Source organism: Oncorhynchus mykiss, chromosome 17 (assembly GCF_057628025.1).
Source record: "Oncorhynchus mykiss isolate SJ-2025 chromosome 17, ASM5762802v1, whole genome shotgun sequence".
Lineage (NCBI taxonomy): Eukaryota > Metazoa > Chordata > Actinopteri > Salmoniformes > Salmonidae > Oncorhynchus > Oncorhynchus mykiss.
In genome coordinates this window covers 43,713,558-43,730,520 of record NC_143038.1, presented here as the reverse complement: position 1 = coordinate 43,730,520, position 16,963 = coordinate 43,713,558, and the positions used below count along the sequence as shown (strand labels likewise).

Sequence of the window (16,963 nt, the reverse complement as noted above, 5' to 3'; positions counted from 1 at the left end):
AAGAAACCACTTGGAAGTTTGTAGAAATTTTAAAATAATGTAGGAGAATATAACACAATAGATATGTTAGGAGAAAATCCAAAGAAAAACCAACTTTTTTGAGAGAGAGACCATGCTCTTACAATGGCAAGTAGAAGGGCGTTCTCAATTCTAACGCCCAGGATGCAATTCCTATGGCTTCCGCAGGGTGTCAGCAGTCTATGTTCAAGGATTCAGGCGTGTAACTTCCAAAACGAATAAGAAAGATCTGTTTTAGTACAGGGAAACTTGGAAATTACTGTTTGCGCACGCCATGAAGAAAGGACCTGCTAAAATCGGTTTCCTATTGAACATACTTCTTTCCGTAAGAAATATTATAGTTTGATGACATTTTAGGGTATCTGAGGAGTAAATAGAAACATATTTTGACTTGTTGAAACAAAGTTTAGTGGTAGATTTTTGGATTCCTTTCTCTGCATGTTGAACGAGTGGATTACTCAAATCGATGGTGCCAACTAAACAGACTTTTTGGTATATAAAGAAGGATTTTATCTAACAAAATGGCAATACATGTTAAAGTTTGGATCCTTTGGATGACAAATCAGAGTAAGATTTTCAAAAACTAAGTGAATATTTAATCATTATTTGTGAATGTATGAAACCTGTGCCGGTGGAAAAATATTTTGATGTGAGGCAACATCCTCAAACAATCACATGGCATGCTTTCGCTGTAATAGCTACTGTAAATTGGACAGTGCAGTTAGATTAACAATAATTTAAGCTTTCAACCGATATAAGACACTTGTATCTACCTAAATGTTTAATATCCTTAATTTGTATGATTATTTGTTTGAATTGCTCATCCTCCAGTTTCACCGGAAGTTGTCCCGCTAGCGCTTTAAGAAGTTTGTTAAGGGTTGCAGTCATTTCAGTTGCCATAGTAGCTGAAGTGTATAGTGTTGAGACATCCACATACACTGGCTTTACTCAATGCCAGTAGCATGTAGTTGCTATAGATTGAAAAAAGTAAGGAGCCTAGACAGCTGCCCTTGGGAATTCCTGATTTGACCTGGATTATGTTGGAGAGGCTTTCATTAAAGAATACCCTCTGTGTTCTATTAGACAGGTAACTCTTTATCCACAATATAGCAGGTGGTGTAAAGCCATAACGGATACGTTTTTCCAGCAGCAGACTATGATCGATAATGTCAAAAGCCATACTGAAGTCTAACAAAACAGCCCCCACAATATTTGTATCAATTTCTCTCAGCCAATCTTCAGTCAGTTGCATTGTATCATCAGTCAGTTGCATTGTATCAAAAGCATTGTATCTGGTCAAACACATTTTTTTCCAAAATGTTACTAATGGTTGGTAACAGGCTGATTGGTTGGTAAAGGGGGCTTTACTATTCTTAGGTAGCAGACTAGTATGACTTTTGCTTCTCCCCAGGCCTGGGGACCCAAACTTTCCAGTAAGTTTAACCTTTTGAAATGTGAGTTCCACATATCTCTAACGGTCACCCAAGCGTGAGTAGTTTTATGCACGTGATGTCAGAATGCACTCACTGTTCCAAAATGTGATTATTACACAACGGGCCAGTTAACAAGCTGCCTGCTAATTATCTATAGGCTATGTTTCAACTTGTCAATTTCAAATTATTTTCTAACAAGTTGTATTTTCTAACAACAGTTTGAATTGAGGTATGTTCCGCCTCCTCATTAATTCACATAGAAGTAGTTCATTTCAGAGTTGCAGACAATTTATGTTTGAGGCTTTACTGAGCTGGGTAAACTTCTCTCTTCCAGGAGAACCCACTGCACTTCACTCATGTTTGTGCAGATCAAGTATGCATATATTTGCACAGTCTTACAAGAATTGGACAATTGTCTTGCTGGCACTCACTTTGCCTTCCTTGTTGTTTTCCTTACACATAATAACTTTGGACATGTTCCTTATTTTCTGTGTTGTCATTTCTACTGTAGGAGCATTCAGTATGTATGGAGCATAATGTATTTACAGTTTTATTCACATGTTTTCAATTACTGGTGACAAATAATGCATTCTGATTATTGCATATATTGTAATGGACACCTATGATTTGTATAAAATACTTTTTTGAAGGTTGAACTGATTATAATGAGCTAAGCTATTTGCCATCTATGTGTGGCGCCATGTTTGTTGACATTATACAGTGCATTCTGGGTGTCACGTAATCTGCCAGACCAAAGATGTTATAATGAGGTGAAGGAATGGTTCACTCATTTTTTGGTTAAACTTTCGGAAATAAATTAAGGGAAGTGGATGATCATATACGACACACCCCCTTCAACATGCATACTATAAACAGACCAAACTCATCTAGTCTCCTCTTATTATCTTTGGTTGATGCGGAAAAAAACAAGCATGGCGGCACGCATTATTACTCAATTATTTCGATCAATGGTGAGCTCACCCGTGATGTGATTAATTATAAATAATAATTGTCATTAGCTAATTCATATTGTAGTTTCTATCGTCCTCAGTAATTTTCCATCCAGGTTAACAGACCCCGGGTGCTTGTCATTGTTGATGGACAACAATCATTTTTTCACCTCTTCCACACTTACTTTACGGAATTAAAAATGACAATGCTTGTCTTTCATAATTTGGTCAGATATACTTGGATATGTAGTGTCGGCATTTGTTGCTGCCATGTCATGCCTAAATTTGCTCATCTTTCCAATGAAAAAATCATTAAAGTAGTTGGCAATATGAGTCAGTTTTGTGATGAATGAGCCATCTGATTCAAAGAACGATGGAGCTGAGATTGCTTTTTTCCACAAAATGTCATTTAACGTGCTCCAAAGCTTTTTTACTATCATTCTTTATGTCATTTATCTTTGTTTCATAGTTTAGTTTCTTCTTTTTATTCAGTTTAGTCACATTATTTCTCAATTTGCAGTATGTTTGCCAATCGTTTGCCAGCCAGACTTATTTGCCACTCCTTTTGCCTCATCCCTCTCAACCATACAATTTTTCAATTCCTCATCAATCCACGGGGATTTATCAGTTCTACAGTCATTTTCTTAATAGGTGGATGCTTATTAGTAACTGGAATAAGCAATTTCATAATGTGTCAAGTGCAGCATCTGTTTGCTCCTCATTGCACACCACGGACCATCAAATATTCTTTACATCAACAACAAATTAGTCACTACAACACTTATTGTATGACCTCTTATACACAATATTAGGCCCAGCCTTTGGAACTTTGGTTTTCCTAGATATGGTTACTATATTGTGATCACTAGATCTGATGGATCTGGATACTGATTTCAAGCAAATTTCTGCAGCATTAGTAAAGATGTGATCAATGCATGTTGATGATTTCATTCCTGTGCAATTCTTTACTACCCTGGTAGGTTGACTGATAACCTGAACCAGGTTGCAGGCACTGGTTACAGTTTGAAGCTGTTTCTTGAGTGGGCAGCTTGATCAAAGCCAGTCAATATTAAAATCACCCAGAAAATATACCTCTGTTGATATCACACACATTATCACACGTGTTATCCAGATACTGACTGTTAGCACTTGGTGGTCTATAGCAGCTTCCTGAACGAATGGGCTTTAGGTGAGGCAGATGAACCTGTAGCCATATTACTTCAACAGTATTTAACATGAGATCCTCTCTAAGCTTTACAGGAATGTGGCTCTGAATATAAACAGCAACACCGCCACCATTAGCATTTCTGTCTTTTCTGTAGATGTTATAACCTTGCATTGCTACCACTGTACAGTACAATCAAAGGTATTATCTAAGTGAGTTTCAGAGATAGTCAGAATATGAATGTCATCTGTTACTAGAAAATGATTGATTTCATGAACCTTGTTTCTTAAGCTACATATGTTAACCTGGGCTATTTGAGTACTTTTCTGGGATGCTTACTTGTTTTCATTGCTTTACTGCAAAGCTTAGCAGAAGTAGATACGCTCATATTATTTATGTTAGTGCAGAGTGAGTTGCACACAGTGGACTTCCTGCTAGGGCACACCGCCTCAGTGCTAACAGTATACATCTGGTTCATAGGCACATGATTGCTGCATACAGTAGCTGTAGGATCAGCAGAGGCATTCAGGGCAGTTAGAGGAACATAAATAGAGGGACATAAATAGGTTACTTACATTATGTCTACCAACACCCTACGTATAATGTACATTTGCTGAAGGATTATGACAATTTAGCGTCACAATGGTAGGGATTAAGTGAGCTGGGCTTGGGTCATTGATAAGTCATTATAAGCCTTATAATGCTGTGAAAGGATCCAGGAACCCAAATGAATATGTTATCAAAAAAGTATCATTTTTAATACAATACCATACATATTTCATAAGGCATTATTTTGAGGGCCTAGTTTTACCTTAATAGAGGGCCCTGAAACTTATACACATCACTTGAACCAAAATAACACCTATCATTATTATATTTCCTAGCAGGCTCTATTGGAGGTAGATGTTTTTTAATTGTTTGTTTATCTCTTTGTGCATGTACATTTATTGATTGATTAATCTTATGCCACGCAAAGATAAATAACATACATTTTTCTAAACTAATACAATCAGTTAGTTAGATTTTCTTTGCATCCGTTACTGAAATGTTTGTTCCAGTTTACATGGCTTAGGTAGTCTCCTCACAATGTTATAAACCCTGACACTTGTTCCGAATGCAGGTTAATAAAATTCCAACTGTTGGCTAGTCTGGCTGGATTCCAAAAGGAATTACACATCAATTTGCAAGCCAGCATAATGTGACTTGCAGATAGGGTTACAAAACAGCAAAAAGAAGCAGAAAATCCTAAATTCTTCAACCAGGATTTTGTGACCATACTTGCAGGCCAATGATGCACTTAATACTAAAGGTACAAATGATAACCTTATTGGGTACAACTACAGTGGCAAGTGTTTGTACCCCTTTACAAACATATCTAAAACTTTTTTTCTTAGAGTCTAATACAATGTCCTGGAACAAATTATAGGCCACAAAAGGCCTGCAAGTCATATTGTGCTGGCTTGCAAAGTGATGTCTAATTCCTATTGGAATCCAGACAGTTTTTAATCACCCGCCACCTGTATTCAGAACGCCTGCCAGGGTTTGGTAGATGAAGCTATGATACTAGCTAAAGCATATAAACTGGGACAACCATTTTAGTCCAAGTAACATTGAATTAGTTTAGAAACTGTTTGTAATTTATATTTGAATAGCATAAGATTAATTAATTAATCAATCAATCAATGTACATGCACAAACATAGATATTGATGGGAAATATGATAACGATGGGCGTGGTTTTGGTTCAAAGTGGTGTGTATGACTTTCAGGTCCCTCCATAGAGTACCACAGTTTGAGTCATAATACTCATCAAATCTAGCGGTCAAACAAGGAAATGATTCTGATTGTTTTCCCACCAGTCATTTTTCCCATAGGGGATTTTAGAAACACTTAAAATAAGGACTGTTTTTCGTATAGGCTCACCCTGGCGTGACGTTTTGATAACCATGGAAAAGGTGACTTTTATCAATATATTATATCAATACCTGTATTTACCCCTCAAAAATGAAATGCTCATTAGCTGTTAATGTGGCTATCATAAAGAACTGCAAATGTCAGGATGATCTGGATCAGACTGTCAAAGTGAGGCAAAGGTAAAAATCTCTGGATTTAGAGCCGCACACTCTAGGAGCTCAGATGCAAAAATTTAATTACCAACGTTTCGACAGCCAAGCCGTCTTCATCAGGGTATAATCACAAACACTGCGGGATGACTCGTTTATATAGTGTCAAAAGACACAGGTGTCTGTAATCATGGCCAAGAGTGGCCTAATATCATTGGTTAATAATCAAATATTAAAATGTCATACAAAGAACAACATACAAACAACAAATGGATAGCATACGATCATAGATTAATTTGACTACACAAGCTTACAAACAATTACAATGGCACAATAATCACAAGAACGGCTTCAGATCAAAGTCTACGTTGAGACCGAAGGGCAAAAATCTCTGGATTAACTATCTAATACTAGCTAAATGTAGTAATGAATAAATGGACAATTATGTGAACTGTCTTATGCAAGTTTTAAATACCTGTTAGCAAAGGTGTCAGATAGAGATTACGTAGTTTTGCATGATGTCTACTTTGATGCTAATTAGCATTTTCGAATCTGAGACTATACTGACCAAAAATATAAATGCAACATGCAACAATTTTAATGATTTTACTGAGTTACAGTTCATATAAAGAAATCAGTCAATTGAAATAAATTCATTAGGCCCTAATATATGGATTTCACATGACTGGGGCAGCGACGCAGACATTGGTGGGCCTGGTTCCCAGGTGGGTGGTCCTATGCCCTCCCAGGCCCACCAATGTCTGCTCCGCTGCAGAATTAGATTTTCCCCACAAAAGGGCGTTACTAAAGACAGAACTACTCCTCAGTTTCATTAGCTGTCTGGGTGACGGGTCTCAGACGATCCCGCAGGTGAAGAAGCCGGAAGTGGATGTCCTGGGCTGGAGTTGTTACACGTGGTCTGCAGTTGTGAGGCTGTAAATTCTCTAAAATAATGTTGGAGGCAATTAACATTCAATCCTCTGCCAAGAGCTCTAGTGGATATTCCTGCAGTCAGCATGCCAATTGCACGCTTCCTCAAAACTTGAGACATCTGTGGCATTGTGTTGTTTGACCAAACATTACACTTTAGAGTGGCCTTGTATTGTCCCCAGCACAAGGTGAACTTGTGTAATGATCATGCTGTTTACCCAGCTTGGATGGATGGATTACCTTGGCAAAGGAAAAATGCTCACTACAGGGATGTTAACAAGTTTGTGCACAACATTTGAGAGAAATAAGCTTTTTGTGCAGATGGACATTTCTGGGATATTTTATTTCAGCTCATGAAACATGGGACAAACACCTTTAGCGTTTATATTTTTGTTCAGTATAAATAGAATCATATATATTTCTAAGTCATGTATTGATAAGTCACCTTGTCCGAGAGAGATTTACACGGTTATCAAAACCTCATGCCTGGATGATCCTACACAAAATCCAGCCCTTATTTTAAGTGATTCTAAAATGGCCAGTGGGAAAAATAAATTGTGTAAAAACAATTGGAACCATTTCCCTGTCTGACCGCTAGGTTTTATGGGTATCATGATACCTCCACTGTGGGGCTCCATGTGGGATAAACAAGGCCCTTAAAATTAGGCCTTATGAAATATGTATGGTGTTTTGTTAAATAAATAACAAGGCTTTACACTTAGCAGTGTGTTAATTTAACACTATTCCAGTGTCTATATGGGTCCACAGAATCAACATTGTCAGTGTTCATTTGTTTGTTTTATAGTGTCACAACTTGTTTATACTTATCTGTACACAATATCATTGGTTGATTGGTTTGACTTGATTATATAAACCTGTTCAGGAGAATGGACATTTACAGAAATGTATTGTGTAGATCAAATATGATCTATTGTCAGATAGATTTAAATATTATAGGACATTGTGTTTCTATCGGACATCAAATTTCTATCTGCAACATGCAGTTCCAGATGCAGCCCTGCCATTAATTGAAGGCAGCATATCCAATAGTTTCTGAAAAGTAGACACTTCCTGAGATCTGTATTAAAATATATTTTTAAGTAGTTGCTTTCTCAGATTTGTATTAAAATAGTTTTAAAATTAGTCACTTTCTGAGATCTGTATTCAAATATACTTTTTTAAGTAGTTGCTTTCTCAGATCTGTATTCAAATAGTTTGAAAAAGTAGTTACTGGGATCTGTATTGAAATAGTTGTAGTCACCTCTAACGTAAATATTTGTTCTGCCCAAAAAACTGTTACTTTCCACAAAGCATCTAACTATAGTTATCCCAGGTCTGTCACACAGTCAAATCTGATTTGGAAAGAAATATTTTCATTGCTTCCAGAAATATATTTAATGGTGCTTGGACATATAATGATTCCTTTATCCCCTGCAAAGTGAAAACAGTTCATTAATGACAAGATTAATGGAGCTGTTGATAACTTGTTGCTAGATGCAGGCTTTAGTGGGATAATGGTGGTCTTCATGTTGGTTGTGTGTGAAGGGGAGTGAGGTCAGGGGACCTCCCAGAACTATAGATCAGCTCTGATATAGATAAGGCCAGTATGGGTGATAAGGGAATCCAGGGGTGCCTGTGTGTAGGCCTCCATTGATCTACAGACTTTTCATTCTCCTACACGGATGGGGGATGAACAGTGGTTGCCATAGAGATTGGCTTATGTATCCAAGGCGATGCTCGGCGGCTGGTGAGAGGGAACCCGTAAGAGGGAGTTCAACTGGATTTCTCAATCAATGTTTCCTCCTTTAACCCCTCTTAAATTCTTCAGGGGAATGACCTATTCAAACAATGACAGTCAATAACGATGGATAGAAAACAAAATGAAAAATCAGAAAGAGAGAGAGAGAGAGAACAGGAACAAAATCTGCCTGTGTTTGCATGTCTGATGGCTTCTGTATTGACAGATCACATTCCAGATAGTGCACTCAGGAAACTCTGACCTGGAGGACCTGGGAAGTATCAGTGTGGTGAGCCTAGTTCCTATTCCCTGGGGGATCTGGCCCAGTACATCATGTGATGTGTGTTTTAGGGAGATTTAGAAGGACCATGCCGGAGAGGAGAGCCCTGGTACTGTAAATATTATACAGTGTGCTTCTCTTTCTAGTTAGACTGGGATTCTGTAAGGAGTATGTGTGTGTCTGTGTAGAGGGCTGTGTGTGTGTGTGTGTGTGTGTGTGTGTGTGTGTGTGTGTGTGTGTGTAACACACTCTCTCTCGTGGCTTCTATAAATATATAGCCGTCGACAGGAACACACACTTGGAGATCTAGCTAATGTATTCCCCTACATATACACACGTACACAGAAGGTAAGCACACACACAAACAGACACGCAAATCAAAATAAATCAAATGTTATATTCGTTACATGATTCGTAAAACAACAGATGAAGAGTAACAGTGAAATGCTTACATATAGGCCCTTCATAACAATGCAAAGAGAAAGAAAATAGAGAAAGAAAATGTAAATAATAATACGTAATAATGAAAGTAATAATAAATACACAATGAGTAACATTAAATTGGCTGTTTACACAGGGTACCAGTACCAAGTTGATGTGCAGGGGTACGAGGTAATTGAGGTAGATACCTCTTAGATAGATACCTGTTTCTACAACTTGATTGGAGTCCACCTGTGGTAAATTCAGTTGATTGGACATGATTTGGAAAGGCACACACCTGTCTATACAAACCCCTACAGTTGACAGTGCATGCCAGAGCAAAAACCAAGCCATGAGGTTGAAATGGGGAAGGGTACCAAAACATTTCTGCAGCACTGAAGGTACCCAAGAACACAAGGGCCTCCATCATTCTAAAATGGAAGAAGTTTGGAACCACCAAGACTCTTCCTAGAGCTGCCTGCCTGGCTAACTGAGCAATCGGGGGAGAAGGCCCATGGTCAGGGAGGTGACCAAGAACCCAATGTTCACTATGACAGAGCTCCAGAGTTCCTCTGTGGAGATGGGAGAACCTTTCAGATGGACAACCATCTCTGCAGCACTCCACCAATCAGGCCTTTACGGTATCATGGCCAGATGGAAGCCACTCCTCAGTAAAAGACACATGACAGCCACTTGGAATTTGCCAACAGGCACCTAAATGACTCTGAGAATCAAGATTACCTGGTCTGATGAAACTAAAATTGAATTATTCGGCCTGAATGCCAAGCGTCACATGTGGAGGAAACCTGGCACCATCCCTACGGTGAAGCATGGTGGTGGCAGCATCATGCTGTGGGGATGTTTTTCAGCAGCAAGGACTGGGAGAGAGAGAGAGATCCTTGATGAAAACCTGCTCCAGAGTGCTCAGGGCCTCAGACTGGGGCGAAGGTTCACCTTCCAATAGGACAACAACCCATAGCACACAGCCAAGACAATGCAGAAGTGGCTTCGGGACAAGCCTCTGAATATCCTTGAGTGGCCCAGACAGAGCCCGAACTTGAACCCAATCGAACATCCCTGGAGAGACCTGACCTGAGAATAGCTGTGCAGCAACACTCCCCATCCAACCAGACAGAGCTCAATAAAATCTGCAGACAAATGGGAGAAACTCCCCAGATACAGGTGTGCCAAGCCCAAGAAGACCCAAGAAGACTCTGAATACTTATGTAAATGTAATATTGTTTTAATATATTTTTTTAGCATTTTACAAAAATGTACAAACAACCCTTCACTACAGAGTAGGGATATCCAACATCACACTGCACTGGCTGGCACACGTTGGCCAAAATTCTAAGTGTATCACAGACAATTAACAGAAAAACTCCACAGCAGGCATTAGTGTAAAACTAGGCCATGAAAATAAGGCCTTATGAAATACGTATTTTATTGTTTTAAAGAATGTAATTATATTGATAACATATTTGCTTAGGAGCTCACAATGCATGGCTCAGAGGATGAAGGATGTAGGGTGTGTGTGTGTTTGTGCCTGTGTGTGGTGTGTGTACCTATGTGTGAAAGAGAGGGGGGAGAGAGAGAATGAGATCGAGACTTTTCTAGGTCAGCACAGGGAAGCGTTGTATCTGGTTCCATTTCTATTTAAAACTGAGCATACTGTATGAGAACACACATTTATTTTGTTTTGAATTGGTTCTGTGGCAGGATGAGTTTGCAATGCAAAAGCCCTCACCTTGGTATATTGTTTTTCAGAGTAAAATTTTGGGCTTGAGAAAATAAGAACAGAGGTCATTCAGCCAACAGTAAGCTAACATTCCCAAGGAGCAATGTTCATTTAACAGATATAGTATGTGTGTTCTAGAGTTGTGTGTGTTCTGTACATTTTCTTCACTGTGCTAGAACTGCTTTGGAGCAGATAGAGAAATACCTGGAGAAATACATTACGAAAGTGCCAGGGCCGTATGTGAGCTTGATTTGTGAGGAGTGAGGAGCATAGGTTGTGTCCCTGGGGTCATTCTATGCTAATATCTGTGGTACTTCTGAATTCTGTGACATTTTGTTTAACAAGGACCCTCTGCCTCTTACAGTCCTTGCTACATGTGAGCTAAAGCCTATGGTACTAATGGTGGTGACCGGAATAGTGTCATATCACTAAAGTAGTGTAAGTGGACTGTGTGAGGCTCATTCATCCCCACTCAATTAAAGCTGTTGGAGTCTATTCCATTCTCATGACATTACTAGGGCAATCTCCAGGGAGGAGTATCCTGTAGTTACAATGCAGTAGGCTAATACCAACCTGAAGCCCTATGACAACTCTGCACGGGGAATGATTGACATCTGAGGGCGTTTCTCATTAAAGGATGTTCTCTAATTATCTAACTGATTGAGTACTGCTCTTCTAACCAAGCAAATTGGCTGCCTATTTGAAACAGTGGGAAAGGTGTTGTTGCTGTAGTGTACTGTATGTGAGAGTCAGTGCTGTGTGTCGGTGTGACTCTATTACAGTGTAGTGTGGGTGGACTGACTGTGTGAGTCTCAATCACAATCCCATTTCTCTGCAGGCAGGAGTCCCAGTGGTCCCCTTTCTTCCCTTCCCAAGCAGACGGCTGGGTAGCCTCCATCCCACTCAGGCTCTGCTCTACCCCCCCATCCCCAGCCTCCGCCACCCCCTCTCCCCAAGTCACTATGGAACAGCCGGGACACAGGAATATTTCTGCTTGTTTCCTTTACTGTGTCTAGGAGGAGAGCTAAGTGGGCCATACCAGCTCCCGCCACTGTGCTATATACAGCCCAAAAAGGATCAGGAGCTGAGTCGAGATAGACTGCCTCTCCAGAGAAAGAAAGAAAGGATAGACAGTGAAGGGGAAACGTGGAAGGACAATGAAAGACAAAGGGAGGGAGAAATGAAAGATGAAAATGAAAGACAAAGTCAAAGAAAAAAGAGGAGAGAAAGAGAGGAAAATGTGGTATAAGAGTGGGTGAGAAGAGAGAGAAGGGGCAAGCAGGTGAAGGTTGGGGATGAGGGAAGGAGATTGGGCGCATAGTGAGAGAGAGGGGGGTGGTTAAAGGAGAAGAGAGGGGGAGATGCAACGCAGCAGGTCAGAGACACTTGACCAACCACAGATCCTGAACTGTGGGCACACTCCTAACACTATCCTCCTCTATTTATTTTTTCCTTCACCTCTATTTTCTCTCCCTCCTTCCCCTGGTTTTTCCTCTCATCCTCATGTGCTCTGTACACTCCTCCGTCATCTCTTTGTTCTCCCATTTCTCGCTGTCATTGTCCTGTCTCTTATGCTCCTTCTTTATGTTTCTTTATGTCTTTCCCCTGTGTCTCCCCTTCCTCGTTCTACCCCCCAGCCTCCCTAATCACTTTTTACAGCTCTCTTTCCTCTGCTTTTCCCTCCCAGCCCATCCTAAACCTTGACAGTTATGTAATGAAGATTACACAGCCACATTGCTGACTCAGAACATGCACTGAATATCGTTGCTCTGCAGCTCTCTCACATGGCATGTGTTTACAGATACTGATTTGGTGTTATTATTATTTGCCCTCATAAATGACCAGATGTTATTATCTGGCAGTCTGATGTGGGTGGAGCTTGTGTGTTTTTGTACTGATCGTAACTTTTTTTGTACATAATGTTTCCACCATCGTTTCCTGTGACCGAAAAGAGCATCGGAAAAGCGATCACTAACCTTGTTTTGAATGAATATTTCTACTTCAACGAGTCGGCGGTGCTACAGCTCAAACCAGACCAGGCCCTAATCCCTGAGACTTGGAAAAGGAAGAGACGAAATAGAGAGAGGCTGATGTGCTGGAACCCTGATGAAACAACATTGGCGAGTAAATAAACCGTCTCTACCCTTCTTTCTATTGACGAACGTACAATCATTAGAGAACAAACTGGATGAGCTCCGTTCAAGGTGCATCCTGTTTCCATTGATCATTGTAGTCCACCTGTAGTAAATTCAATTGATTGGACATGATTTGGAATGGAAACACACCTGTCTAGATAATGTCCCACAGCTGATAGTGCATGTCAGAGCAAAAACCAAGCCATGAGGTTGAAGGAATTGTCCGTAGAGCTGCGATATAGGATTGTGTCAAGGCACAGATCTGGGGAAGGGTATCAAAACATTTCTGCAGCATTGAAGTTCTCCAAGAACACAGTGGCCTCCATCATTCTTAAATGAAAGAAGTTTGGAACCACCAAGACTCTTCTGGCCGCCTGGCAAAACTGAGCAATCAGGGGAGACGGGCCTTGATTGGGGAGGTGACCAAGAACCTGATGGTCACTCTGACAGAGCTCCAGAGTTCTTCTGTGGAGATGGGAGAACCTTTCAGAAAGACAGCCATCTCTGCAGCACTCCATCATTCAGGCCTTTATAGTAGAGTTGCCAGACAGAATCCACTCCTCAGTAAAAGGCACATGACAGCCAGCTTGGGGGTTGGCAAAAGGCCCCTAAAGGACTCTCAGACCATGAGAAACAAGATTTTATGGTCTGATGAAACCAAGATTGAACTATTTAGCTTGAATGCGAAGAGTCACATTTGGAGGAAACCTGGCACCATCCCTGTAGTGAAGCGTGGTGGCAGCATCGTGCTGTGGGGATGTTTTTCAGCGGCGGAGCCTTTGAGACTAGTCAGGATCGATGGAAAGGTGAACGAAGCAAAGTACAGAGAGATCCTTGATGAAAACCTGTTCCAGAGCGCTCGGGACCTCAGACTGGGGCGAAGGTTCACCTTCCAACAGGACGACAACCCTAAGCACACAGCCAAGACAACGCAGGAGTGGCTTGGGGACAAGTCTCTGAATGCCCTTGAGTGGCCCAGCCAGAGCCTGGACTTGAATCCGATCATACATCTCTGGAGAGACTTGAAAATAGCTGTGCAGCAATGCTCCCAATCCAACCTGACAGAGCTTGAGAGGATCTGCAGAGACGAATGGGAGAAACAGGTGTGCCAAGCTTGTAGAATCATATCCAAGACTCAAGGGTGTAATCGCTGCCAAAGATGTTTCAACAAAGTACTTAGTAAAGGGTCTGAATACTTACACTGTATGTAAATGTGATATTTCCGTTTTTTATATTTAAGAAATTTGCTAAATTTCTAAAAACCTGTTTTTTCTTTGTCATTGTGGGGTATTGTGTGTAGATTGATGAGGGGGGGGGGGGGGAAACATTTAATACATTTTAGAATAAGGCTGTAACATAACAACATGTGGAAAAAGTCAAGGAGTGTGAATACTTTCCGAATGCACTGCACATCTAGCTAGTTTTTCTATGCATCGGAAGGATCGAACGGCAGCCTCGGGTAAGCTCAAGGGGGGAAGTGTCTCGAGGTTACGCTTGCCTGAGTTAGAATACCTCATGATCAGCTGTAGACTGTACTATATACCAATATATTTTTCGTAGCTGTCTATTTACCACCACAATCTGATGCTGGCACTAAGACCACACTCAACGAGCTGTATAAGGCCATAAGCAAACAAGAAAATGCACATCCAGAGGCGTCGCTCCTAGTGGCCGGTGATTTTAATGCAGGGAACCGAAATCCGTCTTGCCTAATTCCTACCAACATGTCACTTATGCAACTAGATGCGACAAAACTCAAGATCATCTTTATTCCACACACAGAAACGAGCACAAAGCACTTCCTCAACCTCCACTTGGAAAATCTGACCTTAACGCTATCCTTCTGATTCCTGCTTATAAGCAAAAACTCAAACAGGAAGTACCAGCCCAATACGGAAGTGGTCCGATGAAGCAGATGATAAGCTACAGGATTGTTTTGCTAGCACAGACTGGAATATGTTCCGCTATTCATCCAATGGCATTGAGGAGTTTACCGGCTTCATTAATAAGTGCATCGACGACGTCGTCCCCACAGTGACCGTACATACCTATCCTAACCAAAAGCCATGGATTACAGGCAACATCAGCACTGAGGTAAAGGCTATAGCTGCTGCCTTCAAGGAGTGGGACAGGATTGATGGGGAAACGAAGCTCCCTGAATCATTGAGTATTTCCAGCCAATTGTGCCGGAAATAGGTTCATTAGTCAAGGATTTGATCAACACAGTGTACACTAGTGGAACCTGCTGGTCAAAATAATTTAGAACAGCCAAATTATTATGGATGACATCGCACACACTGTAGAGCATGCACAGGGTAGCCTTTTGTCTTCTACTGAAACCAATACCAAACCAATCAGGTGGTTGTTCGACAAAACAGACGTCATTGATCACGTGCTTCTGATAAAGTGACACAAGCATCGGCACACTGTTTCGAAGCAAACTGCTTACCGATGTTGATGCATGCCTCAGAGCTCCGGTGACAAACGTAGCATCCCTATGGGACACTAATCCGGACACTTATAATAAGTCCCAGTACAACCTCTGATGAGCCACCAAGCAGGCAACACGCAAATACAGGACTAAGATCAAATGCTACTATGCCGGCTCTGACACTCGACGAATGTGGCAGGGATTGCAAACTATCACGGATTACAAAAGAAAACCCAGTCGCGAGCTGCCCATTGACATGAACCTACCAGTGGAGCTAAATGCCTTCTCTGCTCGCTCTTCAATGCTGGCTTTGAGGCAAGTAACAATGAACCATGCATGAGAGCATCAGCTGTTCCGGGTGACGCGCTCTGTAGCAAATGTGAGTAAGAACTTTAGCTAGGTTAACATTCACAAGGCTGCATGTTTCTAGCAGGCCACCTTTTTTTAACTAGGCAAGTCAGTTAAGGACAAACTCTACTTTCCCCCGACCAAACCTGGACGATGCTTGACCAATCCCTATGGGACTCCCAATCACATCCAGTTGTGATTCAGCCTGGAATCGAACCAGGTTCTGTAGCGACACCTCTGGTACTAAGATGCAGTGCCTTAGACTGTTGCACCACTCGGAAGCCCAAAAACCTTAGTCCCTCTGCCCAAGAATGCCAAGGTAACCTGCCTAAATGACTATCGCCCAGTAGCACTCACACCTGTAGCGATGAAATGCTTTGAAAGGCTGGTCATGACTCACATCAACACCATCATCCTAGACACCCTGGACCAACTCCAATTCGCATAGAGCCCCAACAGATCCACAGATGATGCATGCTCTATTGCACTCCACACTGCTCTCTCCCACCTGGACAAGAGGAACACCTATGTGAGAATTATGTTCATTGACTACAGCTCAGCGTTCAACACCATAGTGCCTTCCAAACTAATCACTAAGCTAACACCATCATTAAGTTTGCTGATAACACATTGGTGGTAGGCCTATAGGGAGGAGGTCAGAGACCTGGCAGTGTGGTGCCAGGACAACAACCTCTCCTACAACGTCAACAAGACAAAGTAGCTGACCATGGGCTACAGGAAATGGAGGAGCCAAGCATGCCCCCATTCACATCGACAGGGCAATAGTGGAGCGGGTCTAGAGCTTAAAGATCCTCGGTGTCCACATCATTAAGGAGCTATCATGGTCCATACCACGTGTCAAATTCATTCCACGGAGGGCCGTGTGTCTGCGGGTTTTCACTCCTCCCAAGTATTTGATTAATAAATTAAGATCACTAATTAGTAAGCAACTCCCCACACCTGGTTGTTCAGGGCTTAATTGAAAGGAACAAACTAAAACATGCAGACACTAGGCCCTCTATGGAATGACTTTGACAACCCTGGTCCACACACACCAACACAGTCATAAGGAGGGCACGACAACTGAGAATATTTGGCATGGGCCCTCAGATCCTCAAAAAGTTCTACAGCTGCACCATTGAGAGTATCTTGAGTAGCTGCATCACCAATTGATATGGCTTGCAATCTGACCATAAATCACTACAAAGGGTAGTGCGTATGGCCAAGTATATCACTGAGGCCGAGCTCACTGCCATCCAGGACCTCTATACCAGGCAGTGTTAGGAAGGCCCTAAAAATTGTCATAGTCTCCAGC

General features: G+C 41.4%; 1 long non-coding RNA gene across 1 annotated transcript; it reads left to right on the top strand.

Moving 5' to 3' along the window:
- The first annotated feature begins 265 nt into the window (after nt 1–265).
- On the top strand, nt 266–14,065 carry LOC149976048 (uncharacterized). The gene is made up of 2 exons (XR_016487960.1): nt 266–585; nt 11,573–14,065. It is a non-coding gene; the product is annotated as an uncharacterized LOC149976048 (long non-coding RNA).
- Nucleotides 14,066–16,963: the final 2,898 nt, after the last annotated feature.